At 47.8% G+C, this 20581-nt stretch overlaps 1 protein-coding gene across 3 annotated transcripts in view; it reads left to right on the top strand.

The window, feature by feature from the left end:
* Positions 1-20581, top strand: part of Cdh1 (cadherin 1) — an 81805-nt gene that overhangs the window by 38284 nt on the left and 22940 nt on the right. The gene's annotated exons all lie outside the window — the stretch shown is intronic.

Raw genomic sequence — 20581 nt, 5'->3', positions numbered from 1 at the left:
GACAGGCTGGACTTGAACACTTGAACACTCAACCTTCCTTCCTGCCTTACTTAGTCTGTTTTTAGAACATCTATTTTTGGGTTTTTTTTTTTTTCTTTTTTTGGATTTGGTTTTTTCGAGACAGGGTTTCTCTGTGTAGCCCTGGCTGTCCTGGAACTCACTCTGTAGACCAGGCGGGCCTCCAACTCAGAAATCTGCCTGCCTCTGCCTCCCAAGAGTGCGTGGCGTGCGCCACCACTGCCTGGCTTAGAACATCTAGATGTTAAAGCATTTTAGATGTTAGAGGCATCTGCCTGGTTTTGTGTCAGAGGTGCCTTGGATCTTTTGTAGTCCAAGTGGATACCCACCACTTTGTGTTCAAGTAAGTCCACGCCTTGGGCAGCAGCTGCAGAGCAGTGTGGGCGTAGGGAAAGTGCCCAAGGCAGGGCGGAGGCCTTAGGGCAGCTGAGTGAGCAGGCTCTGGTGACACATCAGCCTCCATCATGTCTTCAGTGTGCACACGGTTGGATGATTACTTTGAGTTCTTTTGTAGATCTTCCCTTATCCCCCAGATGTTTCAGTCATAAAAAATTTCCAGGAATGCAAGAACCACCTCATTTTACAGTTCATTCAGTGGAGCTTGTTGCTTCGTGTCAGTCATTTGCAAGTGTTGTAGGTACACTCAGAAGCTGGTGCTTCACAGAGGCTGCGGGGAGGAGGGCAGCGGGACGGGAAAAGTTTGGTTAGGAGGTACAGTTCCAGCCAGATGGGAGAAATAAGTCAGGTATTCCACACACAGGACTACAGATGGTGAGAACGGACCAGATGGTGAGGTTAGAAAGAAGAAAGAATACTGTAGTGACTATTCCTGGTTGTCAACTGGACTATTTCTGGAATGAACTACAATCCAGAATTGGGAGGTTCACCTGTGATCCTTATCTGAAGGCTGAGAGATACTAGTTTCTGACCTGGATCTTGGTATGGAGATCTTGAGGCATAGTGGCTATGAATTCCAGAAGATTAAGATCTCTAGGGAGATCCGCTGAGTTCAAGGTTATTAAAGGTATTAAAGGTCCGGTGGCACACCCCTTTAATCTGGGCCACACCTGCTGGAGACCTACATAAGGACATTTGGAAGAAGGAAGATTTACTTTCTGCTTGCTTGCCTTGTGGGACTGAGCAACTGCTAGGTCCTTGGACTTTCATTCACAGCAGCTGCTGACCATTGTTGAAGAGTTGGACTAAAAAGACTATAAGTCATCAACAAATTCCCTTACTATAGAGAGACTACCCGTAAGTTCTGTGATTCTAGAGAACCCTGACTAATACAGAGGGTGAACACACTTCCCCACAAACGTGCAATAAATGTCTGAGGTGATAGGTAGAGTGCCTCGAATAGATGGAGGTGCCTGAGATGAACATCATACAATGTGTTTTGACGCTTCACTGTTGTCATGTAAACATATTTATTTCTTTAGGTTATTTTAATCAGATAAATTAGTTGATTTCTATTTTTTTAGATGGTTTCTCAGTGTAGCTGGGGCTGTCCTGGAACTCAACTCTGTCGACCAGGCTGGACTCCAACTGAGAGATCTGCCAGTCTCTGCCTCCCAAGTGCTGCAATTAAAGCCATGCACCTGGCTAATTTTATATTTTAAATTTTATATATGTGTGTGGCCATGCACACAAGTATAGGTGCAGGAAGCCATGGAGGCCAGAAGTAGGTGTCAGATCCCCCAGGGCTGGAGTTACATAGAATCATGAGGCACCCCTAACATGGGTGCTAGAAACCAAACGTGGGTCCTCTGCAAGAACAGTGCACACCCTTGACTGCTGAGCCACTCTCCAGCCCCAACATGTTCAATTCCAAACAATAAGTCAGTATATAGGAAAATAAAGCATGCTGCTGACGTGTCTAGCTATCGGAGTTCCATTTTCCAAGAGTCGGGATGCCCTTTCCAAACCATGCTACCGTTCTCATGGGTAGGGGATTTACAGTATCATCTGCTGTCTAGTCCATATTCAAACACTCCCAACTTTCCCAAGAATGTTTTATTTAGTGTAGGAATTTAAATGCAAGGCATTTCAGACATGAGCTCCCGTTCTGTACAGTCAAGACTGTGAAGAAGAGGTGGGAGGTAACCCTGCCTTTGATCAGCCTGCTGCCCCTCTTTCTTCTCCCACTTGGGGGTTGAGCCAGGAAGCATCTTATTGGCTTATAGGAGTGAGATTCTGGTTTTATGTTTTTAAGCACGTGGATTTCATATAAGCTATATCCATGTGCACAACAGCCACATACACAGAGCTCAAGATTGTAATTTAAAAAGACATTATATGTGTCTCCCTGTAATAACAAAGGCAAGCTGGCATTTCTGGATCTGAAGTGTCTGATGGTGTCTGCATGTTACTTTCCTAAGGAACAAAAGGTCTTGATGTAGATGCTGCAGTCAGGCATGAGGGTCAAACCCCAGATCTGTCCGTCTGTCCTTTACAGACTTCTTTTCTCAAAGAGGGGAATCTAGGGAGAGAAAGCTGATTCTCTTTGTGCCTGGAGGCAGGCCTGGAACTCAACTGGCCTCAAACTTGTGGCAGTTGTGCCTTGGCCTCTCAGGTGGTGACATTATTGTCATCCAGCTTTGGAGTCACGGGCCTGTAATCATAAAAGCTGGAGGTGCAGTTAGTGCACTGCAAAATGGTTCAGCCACACAGCACACTGCTCAGCAGAGGCAAGAGGAATGCTGGAAGTCTGAAGCTAGCCCAGTCCACATAGTGAGCTCAACTACCCAGAGCTACACACCGGGGTGTAGCTCCGTTGGTAGAGTCCTTGTCTGCTGTGTATAAAACCCTGGATTTGGTCTGCAGTACTGCATAAACTGGTCATGGCGGCCCCATTCCATGACAAGGTCATCTTTGCTACATAGGAAGCTTGGGTTACATGAGACACTGTCTCAAAAAAAAAATCTTTTTTAAAGGTAGAGAATAATAGAGAGAGGAATCCAGTATCTACTTCTGCCCAAACATATCTGTCGTCTTCACTCACAGGAACAAACACACACCACACCTGAAAACAGCTATTAGCAGTACTAGGCAGGGTACTATATGCATACATACCTCTTAGAAGGCTGAGGCAGGAGGATTAAGTTTAAGGCCAGCCTGGGCCACATAGGCAATTCAAAGCTAGCCAAGGCGATCTGGGGAAGAAGAAAAACAAACAAAACAGCCGACTGAGCCAGAGCGGGACACGACTCCTTAAAATGTCATGAGCTTCTTGACTTACAGACAGTGGGTAACATCCTGGTAAGTTGGAAGTGCAGTTAGAACACGTAGCCCGCAATTTAGCAATACAGCATACTGCTCAGTGGCCGAGTGCTACAGGCTGCATAGTGCTAGCCTGGGATCCAGATGCCATCTTTACAGTTTCCATCAAGCCTATATTACTTGATTTTGAACTGCCATTAGAATGAAATAAACAAAATAAACACACAAACTAGACCAGGTACCAGATGTGCACATAATACCCAGAGCAGGAAGGATGCGTGGCTGCCGGGGATTGGAGGAGACCCGTTGCGTTGCCTAGGGGTGTGGCCAGGATGTTCTGGAGGTTGCTATATGACATGGAGACTATATCCAAACCACTGGATTTTGTGTTATTAAACAGTAGTTTTGATTTTAAAAACGGATTGCCAAGGACAAATACCATCAATTTTAAACATTACCTATCAGTTTTCTTTTGCTTTTATTTTTTAAACTATTTATTTTATGTATATGAATACACTGGAAGATATCTTCAGAAGAGGGCATTGGATCCCATTGCAGATGGTTGTTAGGGGACCATGTGGTTGCTGGGGAAATGAACTCAGGACCTCTGGAAGAGCAGCCAGTGCTCTTAACCGCTGAGCCACCTCTCCAGTCCCTTTTTTCATTATTACATCTTATCTACTTACTGTGTTTGTAAGTGTGCACACACCACGTTGTGCACACGGAGGTCTGAAAACAGACTCTCCTGCCATCATTTGCCCGGGCTGCACGCCTTTGCCTGCTGAGCCATCTTGCCAGCCTTATTTTTGTTTCCTTTTGTCCCTCTCACTGTGGAGGCCAGATTAGCTTTGAACTCTCTACTCCAACCTGTCCTATCTCTCAGGGAAAGACCTCAGCCAACCAGTGAGTCTTCCCTGGCAGACCTCCTGTGAGGAACTTTGATTTGCAGCCTTAAAAAAACAAAACAGGGCTGGTGAGATGGCTCAGCGGTTAAGAACACTGACTGCTCTCCCGAAGGTCCTGAGTTCAAATCCCAGCAACCACATGGTGGCTCACAACCATCCATAATGAGATCTGACCCCTCTTCTGGTGTGTCTGAAGACAGCTACGTTGTACTTACATATAATAAATAAATAAATCTTTTAAAAAAAAAAACAAAAAACAAAAAACAAAAAAAAAAAAAACAAAACAGGATTCTGAGAAGCCCCAGCTACCTGCTGAGATACAATCGACATGTTGTGTATTCAGAAGGAGGCGAGGGCTAGAGGCTTTCCAGGAGAGCCTGCACTGATGGCTGGATGCACTGGCTTGAGGGAGTTGAGAGGGTGTTTAAGAGAGAAAGCTTGAGACTGACTGGTCTAAAGTACCCGGTCAGCAAAAAAGGCCCATTAAGAATGAAGGTATTTAAAGCTGGCATCAAAGGGAAGAGTTGGTCCTAGCATCCAGGGTTAATGCATGGTATTTGCAGGACTGACTGGAGAAAGGCTTTGCCCTGTGGGCCCTGCCCCCAACCCAATCCTGGCATCCTGTGAGAAGCCAGGGCTTTCTCTGCGAGCTACACCCAAAGGCTTTGTTTTTATTTAAGCAAATGAAGGCCTTTGGGATATCCAGATGGCCTTTTAAAGTTTTGCCAGAGCCAACAAAGCCAAGGTATAGAGCCAACGTAGTCACAGCTCTTAGAAGCAGTTCCTGCATTGTCCAAGTACCCAGAGGCTCCTTCTAAGCAGGCCCTGTGCCAGTGCCACCTGCCCCATCAGCACTTTTGTCTTCCACCTGCCCTGTGGGAGGTATTGAGCTGCTCCAGTGATTTGTCCTAGGACCAGCTGCCCCCATCTGCAATTTACAGTAATGCTGGTCAGCCTGGAGGGATTCATCTGCAGGTGCTTAGAGGGTTTGGGTTAAAGGGTTAACGAGTGGGGGTATGGGGACTAGCCAGTCATTGTGGACACAGCAGGGTCTCCAGAATGTTCTTATTCCACCTCCATCTTCAACACTACAACACCCATTTTTTCTTTTGTGTATATGTGCATCTGGGCACTAAGCCAGGGGTGTGTTAGATCTCCTGGAGTTGGTCTTATAACTGGTTGTGAACCACACCCAGCATGAATGCTTTTTTTGTTGTTGTTTTGTTTTTTGTTGGTTTTTTTGAGACAGGGTTTCTCTGTATAGCCCTGGCTGTCCTGGAACTCACTCTGTAGACCAGGCTTGCCTCGAACTCAGAAATCCGCCTGCCTCTGCCTCCCTAGTGCTGGGATTAAAGGTATGCACCACCACTGCCCAGCCCCAGCATGAATGCTGAGAACCCAACCCCTGACCTGGATGCTCTGAGTGATATCTGAGCCATCTCTCCAGCCCCCTCTAATATCTAATATCTATTTTAGCCACTCTGCATATCTCCAATGCAGAGATCCTCTCAGAGTCTGGGGTGCTCTGGAGAATCACCAGCGGAGCCTCCATTGGATGTCTGTTCTTAGTGTTTCAGGGACTCAGTCTTCTCTCACGCCCATTCTCCAGCCTGAGTAAACCCTGGCTCAGGGCGCTCTTGGGAGGGGCCAGGAAAGCAGGACAGCTGCCCAGGGGGCTTCCTTTTATGGCCACAGATATGTTTCCAAGTGGTCTGAGAAGGGAGAGGGCAAGGACTGACCCTGTTCCCTGTGGTACCAAAGCTTTGATGAGGAGGGGCGGGGAAGGATCAGCTTTCCTAGAGCAGGCACTCCCCACAGGCAAGGGCAGCCACACCTGCAGGCGGGGTGACCAACCTTAGGACACGCACAGAGGCCTGGGAGCCCTGCTGGCTGCTCAGCCACCTGGGCGCCACCTCCCCTCAGGGTGGCCTTTGAGGCAGCTGCAGAAAATTCTAGTTCTGCCAATTGGGCCACGGCAGTGTAATAACAGCAGCTGTACTTAGTAGCTCACTTCATCGGATCTCCCTTCAGAATTTTTTTTTTATAGAGTCTGTAAGACAGCAGTGACTCCTCCTCCTCCTCCTCTTCTTCTTCTTCCTCTTCTTCCTCCTCCTCCTCCTCCTCCTCCTTCTTTTTGCTATTTTGAAACAGTCTTACTCTGTAGCTCAGGCTGGCCTAGAATTCACCATACAACCCAGGTTTGAGGCAATTTTCCTGCTTCAGCCTTCAGAGTGTAGGGCTACAGGTATGAGTTGCCATCCACGGCCATTATGTCTCTTTTGGTTTTATAAATCTCAGATCAGCCTTGAACCCTGTGTAGCCCAGGTTGGTCTCAAACTGGAATAGATTCTCTTGATGTAGCCTCCCCAACGCATGTATCCAAACATTCTGTTTTAGAAAGAGGGTGAGTTTTTCTGATACCCCACAGCTAGTTATAGGCATAGTTCAAGCCAAAGTTCAGATTTATCCAGATCCAACCAGCTGTGGCAGTAGCCCTTGTGCTAACAATGCGAAGGTCTTTGGGGGGCGGTGTGGAGGGGACTGGTCCAATCAGAGATCAGCAAAGGGGTAGGTCCAATCAGGATTCTCGGTACAGGAACAGCTCTGATCCTTGCTGTCTTTGTTACCAGTCTCTGCTGGCCTTTTTCTTAGCCTCGGGTGCCCTTGTGACTGGCCCTTCCCGGTGAAGTCACTCTGATTCTTCTCCTTTTCTGTCCCTCCCTTTGCAGAGGGCCACTTATTAACATTACCCCTTTGCCCCGGGACCAGCTCCAGGGGTCAAAGTCCCTCTTAAAGCCCCACTTTTTGGAAAGAGAAAAACCTCATCTATCATTTATGTTGTTAGATTGCAACCCTGAGGATGTTCTTATCAAACCGCAAAGAATCAGATGGAACCCACAGGCTCCCGTGTCCTTAGTGTCTGCTCTCGATAATGCAACTGAGACCCACACTCGGGGTTTTGGAAGCTATGTCACCCAGTTGGTTGCTGTGGACTACAATCAAGTAAACACAGGTTCCTCTTTCAGTTCACCTCTCATTTAAAGCAAGGAAAACGTTTGTTATGTAAAGAGAGGAAAGAGAGGAAAGCTGACTGGGCAGGCAGAGAGCTCTCTGTCCACACCCGGTGCTGGGGTCACTGGCATGCAGTTATGTCCATCTTCTTAAGTGGGTGACTGGGATTCAAATGCAGGCCCTCAGGCTTGAAGAGCAAGTGCTTCCGCCCCCTGAGCCATCCCCTCACCTCTGCCTCCCAAATCCAGTATAAATGATACAGGAAAGGTCCCACCCCCTTTTGCAGTAATGGGGCTTGAACCCAGGACCTGCTTCATGCTAGAGAAGTGCTTTGCTGAGTTGCATCCCACTCTTAGCCTATTATTCTTGTTATAAGACATGGTCTCACTGTGTAGCCCAGGCTGGCCTCAAATTCCCAGTTCTTCTTTCTCAGACTTCAGAGTGGTGGGTCACAGGTGTGTTGCCTTATCCTTAGCTTTTATAAGACAAAATTCTTCTCATGCAGTTACATGCCATGCAGTGAGACCGTATGGAACTAAGTAGACCAGGCTGGCCTTGACTGGAAGAGATCCACCTGTCTCTGCTTCCAGGTGCTGGGATTGTCTGTTTGTTTTCAAACAGCGTCTTTGTATATAGCCCTCGCTGTTCAGGAACTCACTATGAAGACCAGGCATTTGCCACCATAAACAGCCTAGTTGCAGCCTTTTGAATTTCTGCATCCTTTTCTGTTGAGCACCTGGTCAACCCTCTGGTGAGCTGTTGATGTGCCACATCCTTCCTCAGGCAGGTGTCTGAGTTTGTGGATTGAAGTCTTGTAAATGGGCTTTGTAGGAAAAGTATAAAATCTGTAAGCACAGCCAGAGTGGCCTCCAGCCATTGTACTGAGCCAGATGTGGTGGATAGTGCATTTTTATAATTCTAGAACGTGGGAGACCAGAAGAGCAAGAGGCAGGAATATTGGAGAGTTCACCCTGGTGAGACCCAGCCGCCCTCCACCACTCAGTCCCATACTAATACGTGCTTGCTACAGCAAGCATTGAGCCCACATGTGTGCCGGTTCAGTGCTGCCTCTGTGCCTTACAGATGAGCGCTTACCTAGGAAGGGTGTAGGAGGAGCCAGTCATCAGACTTGGCTTCTGTCCTGTTTCTCTCTAAGCAGCTGGCAGCGGCCTGTGGGTATCCTTCTTCCTCTTTGGCTTGTGTGTGGGTCAACCTCCAACTGCCTCACCACCCTAGCAGATGTATGTCCTCCCCCACAAGGGCTCCTCAGCCGTGTGGTGCACAAATTCTCTGGAAGATCTAATTCCCTAAGGGGTGGCCAGACAGGACCTTGTGTGACTTGCTCCCAAGTCCTGAGCGTTTGTTAAAAAAAAAAAAGTTTATTATTCTGCTGTTTGTTTATTAAGATGATAGGGTCTCATTCTAAAACTCAGGCTGGCCTGGAGCTGACGACTCTCTTCCTGCCTCCATTTTCCCACTGCTGGCATTACAGGTGTGAGCCCCTGCGCCCAGCCCTAACATAATGTATTAGTGTTTATTCAACACCTGGTGTGAAGAGCTTTATTTATCTTATAGCTGCATAATATTTTGCTTCAAGAGAGCACCATAATTTATTTAGTTAATCCTGCATTGATGGGTCCTTGGATTGTCTCCAAGGCTTGTGCATTGCAAACAGTGCCTTAGTGAGAGACCTTGAATGGAAATTTGCATATGTGCGAGTTTCCAGGTCTTGATTACCTTGTGTCCTGGGAACAGACCAGGTAAAGGGATAATGGAGTCTTTTTGAAAGAGTCTCAGGCATGAAGGTAAAAATTCTGAGAAAGCTCAGCTAGGGCTTCTCAGGGTCACAGGGTGTCACAGCACTCAGACTGTGGCATCTTGAGTATGTGACCTGCGGCTGTATGCTGTTGTATACTAAAGCCTGCCTCTGGTATCTATGGCCTGGTCTTCTTTTCTTTTTTAAATCACTGTTAATTGTTACTAACCGAGTATTACTGTGGCGCCCAGGCTGGATTCAGACTCACTCTGGTCTCTGATTCATGATCCTGCCTCTGCCCTCCAGTGCTAGAATCACTCCTAGTGGTGAATGTGCCTAAATGATGCAGAAGGGACCCGGCAAGGTCAGAAATACACTAAGAGCAACCTAGCTGCTTCTAACCGGTTGGGGGTTGAAGTTGGGCTTGGAGTCAGCAACCACCCCAAAAAAGCAGCAGCAGTCTCCTTTTGAAGCATAAAGACATAAGTAGATAGATGCTCAGGAGACAATAAAGAAGGAATTCATAAAATCAAGGGTTAGTCTTGGGATGTGGCTCTTTACTGTATGGGTTCAAGGCTACTCTGGGGTCTTATCTCAACTTTTATGGGGCTAATGCGGGCCAGGTTTAACTGCAACAGTAGGGCTTGAGGGTTTGTAGTAAAAAGGGGACGGCAGAGCAATAACATGGAGTTACTCTGGCCTCTGCAGTGGTAGTTCCCCCACCCCCACCCTGTTCTGTGCTACTGAGGGTTCAACCCAGAACCTCTGGCAAGCTAGTAAGCACCCCACCACTGAGCTATATCCACAGTTCATTTCCTCTTTTCACATTTTCTGACCTCGAGTTCTTAGAATGAACTTCCCAGACGGAGATTCCTTCCCCTGCTCCCCTCCAAGGGACACAGTGTTGTCGTGGGGCTTATTTTCTGAGTAATTACCTTTCCAGGCAGGCAGAGCAGGGTTAGCAAACACTCTTGGAAGCAGCTGCCTTTCCCATCAATGCTTGCTTGTTCTGGATAATGAAAAACGATGCTAGCATCCATTAAAGAAAAAGCCGCCTCTTGTAAGTGAGCGGTGGTGGACAAGTGGGTGCTTGTCATGGAGTCATCTGCTGATGCATGTGACCTGGAGACTGCGAAATGGCCTCCCTCTGCCACTTGGACTCCTAGCCATTCTCTGGGTCTGTTTAGGAGTTTTGTTTAAAGGTCAGAGGCGGAGGGTCTCCGCTTCTCCAGCGCAGCCCACATTTGGCAAGAGTTTGGGCCTCGTGCTCTTCCTCTGCAGAAGAGGTTTTCAGATTTCATTTTTGAGTTACTGAATGGACCAAATATTCTGGATTTCCAGTCTCAGCAACTCGAGCCTGAGGCAAGAGAACCACTTGAGCCTGGGAGTTAAAGGCCAGCCTTTGGGACACAGGCTGTCTGAAACAAGTTCTGAATTCCATGACCGCTTCTTCTGTTCTCACATGGGCTTTGGCTTTTTTGTATTCTCTTGTGCTTGGGAAATGTGAGCCTAGATTAATGAGTATTTCTGGCTGGCTGGTTCTGTTGACTCTGAGCTGCCACCAGCAAGAAGTTGATTAGAAAGCCTAACTTCAGCTGTTCATAATGGTGCATTCCTTTAACCACAGCACTTGGGAGGCAGAGGTAGGTGGATCTTTGTAAGTTCAAGGCCAGCCTGGTCTACAGTATGAGTTCCAGGACAACCAGGGTTCCATAGAAACTCTTATTTCAAAACCCCAAAAGAAAACCAGCTTAAAAACAAAAAAAGTGCTTGGTGTGGTGGTGCACCCCGCTTTAGTCCCAGCACTCAGGAGGCAGAGGCAGAGGCAGGGGTATTCTTCAGAGTGAGTTCTAGGACAGCCAAGGCTATACAGAGAAACCATGTCTTGGAAAATAAAGGGTAAACAAACAACTATACAAACCCCAGAAAACCAGATGGCTCCCAGGATTGCCTGTGTGTGCATGTGTGACTGTGTGCATGCACAGGTGTGTGAGTACACCACACACATGCCTTAGTGGGACCTGGAGATCATAAAACAACTGATGGGACTTGGGTCTCTTCACCTCATGCATCTCAGGGATTAAACTTTTTTGGTCGCAAGCATCCTTGCCAGCCAAGCAATCTGCCTGGCCCGCCTATTTTGTTTTATTGAGACAGAGTGTCCGGTGGCCTAGACTAGCTTGTACAGGTGACAATGATCTTCATCATCTTCCTCCAGCTTCAGTGTTTGGATTACAGGCATGTGCCACTGCACCTGGCTCCGCATTACTCCTGTAATGACTGTTAATTAAGGACGATTTATGACCTTGTCATTCTCCACTTCTTCACAGCCTCGGTATTATTGGGTGTGTAGACTTTGGCTCATGGGGTACTCATACGAAACCCTAATAACTATATTTCTTCGAGTTCCGTTGAGTTGTAATTTGCACACCTTACAATTTGCCCCATGTGTAAATGCATGTTAATTTTTTATAGGTGTACCCAGTGGCTCACCCGTCACCATCACCCAGATCCAGTTTTAGATTTGCATTACTCATGAGACCCGCCCCCCTTGGGTCTACTGGCAATCTAATATACTCCTTGCCCCCATCCCAGGCCACAGTATCTCTCTATTCTGAATTTACTATGCCAACTAGGCTGGGCTCAGAGTTCTGCAAGCCTCTGCCCCCTGAGTGCTGGGATCAAAGGTTGTGCCACCACACCCTGCAGTCTCTTAATTTTCCAGTAGTCATGTCAATAAGATAAGTACATCTTTGGGTGAGCACTTAATGCTTAGTGTAGTTAAGGCTTACTTACCTATACTTTGGAAAGGGCTGGGAATGTGGCCCAGAGGCAGAACCTTGGCCTGACATGCTCAAGGGCCTGGATGCTACCCTAAACACACGCAAAAGGAAAATGTTTCTCTGGACATCTATGCTGCTGCGTTGATTAGTATGGCGTTTCTATTTATTGTAGAGTTATGAGTTGCTGTAGCATAATGTATCCATTCTGGTAACAATAGATTCAGCATCATACAACCTTTAGAAATTTTTTTTTAAAGTATAGGCGTCTACACGTGTGCCTGCGTGTGTGCATGTATGCCACCTAAAAGCATGAGCCCTCGAGGGTCAGAAGAGGGCATCAGGTCTTTCAGAGATGAGGTTAGAGATGGTTGTGAGCTGCCACAGGGTTCTGTGAACCAAACTCAGGTCCTCTGTGAGAGTGGTAAGTACAGTGGCCTCTCCAGCCAAGCCTTCTCTCTACTGCCTACAGGGTTTTTTTTGTTGTTGTTGTTGTTGTTTTTTATAGGCAAATTTGGAAAAAAGAATGGAGAGAGGGGTGGGGTATTGGTTCACGTCTCACATATCACACCTACTTCAAATGTGAATCAAATGCTTTTGGTATATGCACAGAATTGGCCAAGCCCCCCTCCCCCCATACACACACCAATCAACTTTGGAGTATTTTCATGGGGACTAAAGAGATGGCTCAGCAGATAAGAGCATTTGCTTTTCTCGCAGAGGTACCCGCTGTTCCCAGTGTCCACATGGTGGTTCACCACTGTCTAGAACCCCAGTTCCAAGGGATCTGATGCTTTTCTGTGACCTCTGTGGTGCTAAGCATCCATGTGACAGACAGACACACATGGCACTAAAACACTCACACATACAGCAAAAGGAATACATATAATGTATATTATTAGAAAGAAATCTGCCCCTTGCCATCCTCCGTCTCCCAAGTCCTATCTGTAGATCTTTTGGATTTGGGACATTTGTGTACAACAGACGGAATGGTGCGGGGCCTGTGTGGTCTTTTGTGTCAGGTCGTCCGCGAAGTAGAAGGTACCTCCGCTTCTTTCTGTGTTAGACAATACTTTGTGGTGATGCCATATTTTATTCACTGATTCGTCGTCACTCAGCATCTGCTGTCTCCGCTCTGGCATGTTAGCTAAAGCTGCAGTTTCACCTTGTAACATGCACACATACAGAAGGCCTTGCTGATGGCATTCAAAACTAAGCCAAATCCCAATCCGGGGTGCAAAATAGACACCCTGACCGAGTGTACGAAGAAGCAGTGTGTGTCTGCTCCTCCCAGCTGTCAGGGTTAATAAGTGGAAGGACTGTGTTCTCACTTTCTATTACGAGACAAGGGAGTGAAGGAAATCCCCCAAACCCAGAAGGTCAGGCTCTGGAGAACTGAGTGAGAGTTACGGTGGGCCTCTGAGTGGTTTTATAGTCAGCCAGAGTTTGAGCCCTACTCTGTCACTTAATCTATTTGATGTTGGAAGAGGTATTTAACATCTTTGCTGAGTCATGTTTCCCTGTCATGTTTGCTGAGTCATGGTTTGTAGAATGCTTACTATGCCTAGTGCAATGACTTTTTTTTTTGTCCTTCTTTGCTTACGTATAGGAGCTTGGGGAAAATTTAAGATCTACCAATTCCTGGGCTTTCTCATCTCTTTCCTGGGCTTTCTCATCTCTGGATATCTGTATTAAGTTATTAACTCAAGTTAGGATCAGGCCCAGGCAATTTTCAAAGCACACCAGGACAGTATGTGCCTGTATGTACATCAAATCCCAGAGGGAGATTATAGGCATTTTGGTTAACAAGCTTTAGTTCTCGAGTGAGACCAGAGGCCTGAGAGCTCGTAAGGCCACATTAAGAACTAGAGAGGGCTAGTGGCCAGGCACACAAGCACACAGGCCTGCCTGCCTGCCTTTTGTGGGGAGATGGCAGGGGTTGAGGGGGGGGCGGGGACTCAGCTTTATGGAATTTAGAACAGGATTCTCCTTGGGCTTGGGGAAATACACAGAAAGGGAAAGCAGAGAGGCAGCCTCCTCTTCCTAATCAATAAACAAACAAGTCGTGGAGTCGCCCTAACAGCCACAGGAATGCTCCCTGGGCTGCAGCCAGTGTTAGTGCCAGTGCCAGTTAGAACCCCTGTATTTAGGCAGTAGGGTGTGGTGGTACTGCCTGCTTGCAACTAAAAGCCAGGACACCACAGCTCTGACTTGGCACAAAAGCCAAAGGTTTGTTTTATTTTGTTTTAAAAACCTCTCTTCGTATGTGCCTCTCTTTGTCTGTTGGTGTCAGTTTGGCTAGAAGAGTGGATGTCAGGTCCCTAGAAACTGGAGTTATAGGCATATGTGAGGTACCTGATACAGGTGCTGTGATTCGAAACACATCTTCTGGAAGAGCAACAAGTGCTCTTAACCACCGAGCCATCTCTCCGGGCCCATTTTGGTCCCCCACCCCCACTCCCATTACAACATTTAGGGATAAAGTCCCCATCTTCTTGCACAGAATTTCAGTTTCTCTTAAAATAACTGCCTCCTCGCCAGACAGTGCCTCTAGGAACACTGAAACCTGGATCTTAGTGAAGCCACCCCAGGCCCCGAGCTGGCCAAGTAGTGAAGGAGTCAATGAAGGAGTCAGGGTTACTAGGATGAAGGATTTAGCAGGATGATGAGGCTTAAAGGTGGGGGGTATAGGGGTTAGGTGAGTGTGGCTAGGCGGCGTGGGGGAAGGTGTCCAGGTGGGCCCTTGCCTGGGTACCTCTGCCCCTGAGGGACCACACACACACAGACATGGTATAGAATAGAGTTTTATTCAGAATAGGGGATGGGAGTTAGTGGTAGAAAGAGAGGGGGAGGGAGGGAGGGAGAGAGAGAGAGAGAGAGAGAGAGAGAGAGAGAGAGAGAGTGAGTGGAGGCCGGCCATGACCACGTGGAGGAGGGGGAAGAGCCCCAGGGGCAGAGAGGTGAGAGTCTGTGGGAGAGCCGTGAGCAAAGAGAGAGAGGAGGGGCAAGTAGCCCCTCTTATAGTGGGCCAGATCTCTGGGGTGGGGCATACCTGGCCATTGCCAGGTAGGTGTGGGGTGGAGCTTAGACAAAACCCCAACAGGTAGAGTTGTCTGCAGGGCTATACTGACATCAAATCTCAGAAGGTTTTCTCTGCAGACACTGGACTGTCCAAGAGGGACCTGGAGAGGAAAATGAATTCAAGATAGCTTTTCTTTTCCTTGGCCTTGACATGAAGGACAAGTAGATGGGAGAGATCTTGGCTCTTCTGAACTGAAGGAACAGGAGCCTGCTGGTTGCAAGCCCATGTAGGCCTACAGGCTACCTGGCTCTTCTGTGCTGCATCAGGGACCCAGGCTGTGACAGGCACGAGTCTTAGAACTGCCTTCTGCACCACCCTGTGCCTTACTCTGGCTTGAGCCTGTAGCCAGAAGTCCAGCCTTCCCTGCCACCCTTGATTAAATCAGTCCCCCTCACCCCCCCACCTTAGTCCTCGGAACCCTGTTACCATCTCTGATACATACATACATGTATGCACACACACACACACACACATATAAATCTTGGGAGGGCAGAAAGACCCTGTTTTTCAAACACCGCTTCCAATGAAGCAGAGGATGAGTAAGAGCTTTATGTTTTTGTTGAAGATCAGCCTGGTGGTGCAGGCTTGTAATCTCAGCTACACTATACTCTCAGCTACTCAGGAAGCTGAGAGGCAGGAGGATTATAGGTTGAAGGCACCCTGTCTAAGGCCACAGACAGACGGAGTTCAAGACCAGCCCGGGCAGCTTAGCAGGACTATGTTTCCAAAAAAAAAAAAAATTTTTTTTTTTAAATTAAAAAATAAAAAAAAGGACCGGGGAAGTCTTTCAGGAGTGGTTGCCTGACGTGTGGGTCGATCCATGGTACCCTCCAAAAAGGAAAGAAAAGAAACTAGCATATTTCTGAGAAAGAATCCTTAAATTCTTGAGGGGATGGGTGAGGAAAGTACCACTTGGCAGAGGTGAACAGTGGGCTAAGAAAGGAGCAAAGCGCCCGGGCGTGGTGGCGCACGCCTGTAATCCCAGCACTTGGAAGGCAGAGGCAGGCAGATTTCTGAGTTCGAGGCCAGCCTGGTCTACAGAGTGAGTTCCAGGACAGCCAGGGTTACACAGAGAAACCCTGTCTCGAAAAAAAGAAAGGAGCAGAGCTGGGACCAGAACCCTTAAATGTGTTCAACCACACTTGCCAAGATCGTAACATATTAACATGTCCCATTTATGAGGCTGGTGGCAGTTTTTATTCTGTTGATTGTATTTGGTACCTGAGTTACTTCGGAGCTTGAAGCCCAGGTAGAACCCTGGCAGGTAATCACTGCCCTGGTGTCCACAGTCGGCATTAATGACCCTACATCTGGGGACACTCCTGGGTGATGATGGAGTGCCCTGTATCCTGTTTACTCCCAGAAGTCAGGGTTAAATGAGCCAGAGAGAATTCTTGGTGCCTTTGCTGGGCTCCCCTCACTGCACTCTGCTGGAGATTTCTCCGAGGTTTATCCCTGGCCTCCTTGGAGATGTTTTGGTTGCTGCTGCTTTTGAGACAGAGTCTCACTAGGCATCCAAGCTAGGCTCCATCTTGCTCTGTAGCCTCTTGATCCACCTGCCTCCAAGGGTTGGGATTACCGGGGCGTGCCACCACACCTGGTCTCCTGGTTGGAATTAGTGAAGTTAGTGACTTTGTTTTAGACCAGGAGACATTTAAGAGAAGTTGGGAGAATCTGGTAACTTTTATGCAAATACGTTTTCTGTCCCTGGGATCCCTTGGGACACAGGTCTATCTATGGCGTTAGGAACACAGGCTGGGGATTTGTTTGTGTAGTGTGACCTTTTGAGCTCCAGGTCCTCCCAGGAGTGGGGACAGGTAGACTGTGAGGGGAAGTATAGCTTATTTCAGTTTATGACAAGTGGTGACACGATGTGGAGGATTTGTTTGTTTTTTCTTTTCTTTTTCCTTTTGGTTCTTCAAAACGAGGTGTCTCTGTAGCTCTGGCTGTAGATCAGGCTGGTCTTGAACCCAGAAATCTGCCTGTCTCTGTCTCCCAAGTGCTGGAGATTAAAGGTGTGCTTTGTAGAAGGAAGGTTCTTGAGTCTGAGTTTAGACTTCCTCCTTTGTTCAAACCTCTTCCTCTTCCGTGAGTATCCTTGTGGCTCTGAGGCCCTTGTCTATGGGATGATCTTTTGCTGGTAGCTGTAGCTACTTCCTGGTAATCTCAACTCAACAGCCAGATATCCTAGGTGGCTCGCCACAGTGTAGACGGAGACCACAGCCATTTGTCCATAGCCACGCGGCTGGGCCACATCCCTTTACCTCTCTTGTGTTTCCGCTATTTCATTTATGAACAAGAGTTGCTAAATGCTGCCTACTGTATACACCCGACTAGGTGTACCCAGCCCAGGGCTGCTGTATCTAATAAACCGTACTTTATGACTCTTTCCCGGCTTTCAGAGATGGACACAAATAGCAGCCTATCAGAGTGAGCTCCTGTCCTCATAAACAAAGGATAGCTGTCCATGTTTCTAAAGCTATGGTGACATCTCCTGCCGGTGTGATTGTTGTCCTTTCTGGTTTTGTGGACACCCATCAAAGGAGGGCATTCCAGCATTGCATTGCCCGATGCCATCTAAGAAAATGACGTACCCGGAGAGGTTCTCTGGGTGATGACATCTGTGAAGACTTTAGAAAGTAATGCTGAATGATAAGAGACTTTGTCTACTCTAGTCCCCCAGGTCTGTCTTCAGAGTTTGAGTCAGAAAATAACAGCTATATTTTTGGGATACACAGTAGCAGTGTAGTCCCCTGGAGCTCAGAAGGAAAACTCTCTGACCATGCCTTTGTAACCTTGAGCGAGCACCTGTGTGTGTGTGTGTGTGTGTGTGTGTGTGGTCCTTCAAGCATAACTAAACAGAGGTCTAGGCCTTGGCTGTGGAACCTCTCTCCACAAGGATACTCAGAGAAGAGGTTTGAGCAAAGGAGGAAGTCTAAAAACCGGACCCAGGACATGAAGAGAAATGTTCTTCATGTCCTGCCTTGTGTGTGGTATGAGCAAGGTTCTCTTTCCAAACAGTTTCTGACTGGATTGCCCATTAGCTACTCCAGCAGTCAACTGTGCTCAGCTGCACATGGTGACAGGATCCTGTCCTCGAGCCCCTGTTCTTTTCTGTGACGTTCCGAGGCCCCGAGATTCCTTGTCTCTACCCACTCACATTCCAGGGCCGGCCACCCTGGTGGAAGAAGAAATGGGATCCTTCAATGGCCGGATGGCAGTTTCTCTAAAAGAATGTCGCTGAGGTCCTGCTCACTCGCCTGCCCGCCCACGTGACCAGAGGCTTTCACCAACCCGGCCTTTATTTGTATCGAATTGTTTCCCTAGGGTTTTGTGCTTTTAGTTACTACTACAGCCAAGCCAGCTAGAAGATGGGGTGCTTGCTATGAACGCAAAACTTAGACACACTAGAGAGATATTCTTACTCTTTTTTTGGGGGGGGGTCACTTAAAGAATTTATTATAATTGTAATTAGCAAAGAAACAATGCCACCCTCCCCCCTTCTTAGGTGGGTAGTTTGAGGCAGTCTGGTATATCCCAGGCTGGCCTCAATATCTGGTGTTTAGTCCAGGATGACCTTGAACCCCTGATCCTCTTCCACTTCTCAAGAACAAGGAATGAGACCACACCCCTCCCCTACTGTTGGCAGTTTTAACTCAGAGCTTTACACGTGCTATAGGCAAATGCTCTCCTACAGAGCTGTGCTTCCAGACTAAATTATATTTTATTTGGGGGGAGGGAAAGCCCACCTCAACCCCCACTTCTATCAATTTTCTCCAGTTATCATTCATGCCTGTGTATACAGGCACCAGCACGGGCTAGCCTATGCAAAACTTTGGGTTGCATTGCCAACAGTGGGGGCGGGGTGGGGGTGGGGGATAGTCTTGAATAGCAGTGAAGAGCCCTCATTTAGGAGTGAGCCAGTTCAGCTCTGAACTCAGCAGTGTATAATTTCAGGAAAAGGAAGCCCATGCTAAAGGGGCCTCAGCAAGGCTGGGTGGGGGCAGGGAGAAGCCGCCCCCCACCCCCACCCCAGTGGCTCAGCAGCCCAGGGGCGGATCAATCCAAGGAATGCAACAGCAGGATAAACGCTAACCCCATGAGGTTTTCCTCTGACCTCAGACCCTCCCATACACACACACACACACACACACACACCCTGCACACATATTTAATAAGGGACTAGAAGATGAAAAGGGTTAAGTGGGTAAAGTGCTGGCTGCCCAGCCTGCCAGCCTGAGTTTGATCCCTGGGACCCACGTGGAAGGAGAAACCTAATGCCCGCCGGTTGTCGTCATCCGACCCCCACATTCACACACATCCATACAGACAAAAATATGGACACAGGCATGAAGCGCAGTCAAGAACATGAAATCTCAGGCTGCCTGCGTCTAAATCTGACTTACTATCCTGCTTCCGTTTCCCCATCTGTAAAAAGAGAGTGTGTTAGGGGCTCGGTGGCACACACCTTTAACTCCAGCACTTAGGAGGTGGAGGAAGGCAGATCCCTGTGAGTTCGAGACATGTGGCTAAGGGGCTGGAGAGATGACACGCAGTTAAGAGCACCCCACTGCTCTTGCTCTTCGAAAGGTCCTGAGTTCAAAGCCCAGCAACCACATGGCGGCTCACAACCATCCGTAACAAGATCCAGTGCCCTCTTCTGGAGTGTCTGAAGACAGCTACAGTGTACTTACATTTAATAAACAAATACATCTTTAAAAAAATGTGGCTAAAATAGTTGACAAGAGTAATTGAAAATATTATTTGCCCCGCCCCCCCTTTTCTTTTTTTCAAAAAGGCTCTCAATGATCAGCCACAGTAGCTTCGGACTTTCCAATAATGTGATTCAAACCACACCCAGTTTGAGATTGTGGGGTTTCCTGGTGATAATGGTGATGGTGGTGACTACTGTGAGAAGTTTTCCAATTAAGAGATACTCAAGGGGTCTTCTTAATTACCCTTAATTCCCAGTGCAGGTCCCAGCTGGTTAAGGAAAGGTGCTGTGTTGGGTGGGGTTGACTAAGGCCCTTCCCAGCTTCCTTTATTCTATACCTACCCCTTCGGAAACATCAGTGCATACCCAGCTCCTTGTGCTGATCTTGGTGTTCTCAGAGCTCTGCATGGCTGACCCCATGGAGGCAGCCTCTAGAACCTTCCTGGAGCTGGAGAGCCCCTCCAACTTAACCTTATTTCTCAGCCCAGACGATCCGGTTTTACAGAAAGATAATGAGCCTTAACCAGCACCTGGAAATTCAGGTCGGGGCTCTCTTGTCATACTTACAAGGTGTCACTTCTCCAAGAGTGAGGCACGCCACCATTAAGAAGTGCCTTGAGCAGGTTAATTGCCTCGCACCAAGTTATTTACCAAGCCTCTCACTCTCACTACCACCCTTAGCAGGTTCAGTCATGCTCGTGTTGATTTTTCAATGCCTAGCTTTGTGCTGGCTGTAGAAAGGAATCAAGGCCAGGTTCTGTTCCCTGCTTATGCGGCAAGCCCCCAAATTGGACTCAGACCCCCTCCCCCATTACTGTGGTTTTGGAGGATTTCTTTAAAAGCATCTTTAAATGTTCCTAATCTGGACTTTAGAAGTACCAACTGGGAGCTAGGGAAGTGGCTCAGCCAGTGAAGTGTTTGCTGTGCCCGTGAATAAATCGTGTCAAGGTGGGGGTTTCAGTATGCGCAGGCAGAGGTGCCAGTGGGGGTCTCAGTATGCGCAGGCAGAGGTGCCAGTGCTGGCGCTTGCTGGCCGCCAGCTTGTCTTACTTGTTGAGTTCCAGGCCAATGAGAGACTCTAGTCTTAAAAAACAA

The sequence above is a fragment of the Apodemus sylvaticus genome, chromosome 21, assembly GCF_947179515.1.
Source record: "Apodemus sylvaticus chromosome 21, mApoSyl1.1, whole genome shotgun sequence".
Classification (NCBI taxonomy): domain Eukaryota; kingdom Metazoa; phylum Chordata; class Mammalia; order Rodentia; family Muridae; genus Apodemus; species Apodemus sylvaticus.
The sequence above is the reverse complement of the archived record's forward strand: the minus strand, read 5'-3'. Positions and strand labels throughout refer to the sequence as shown.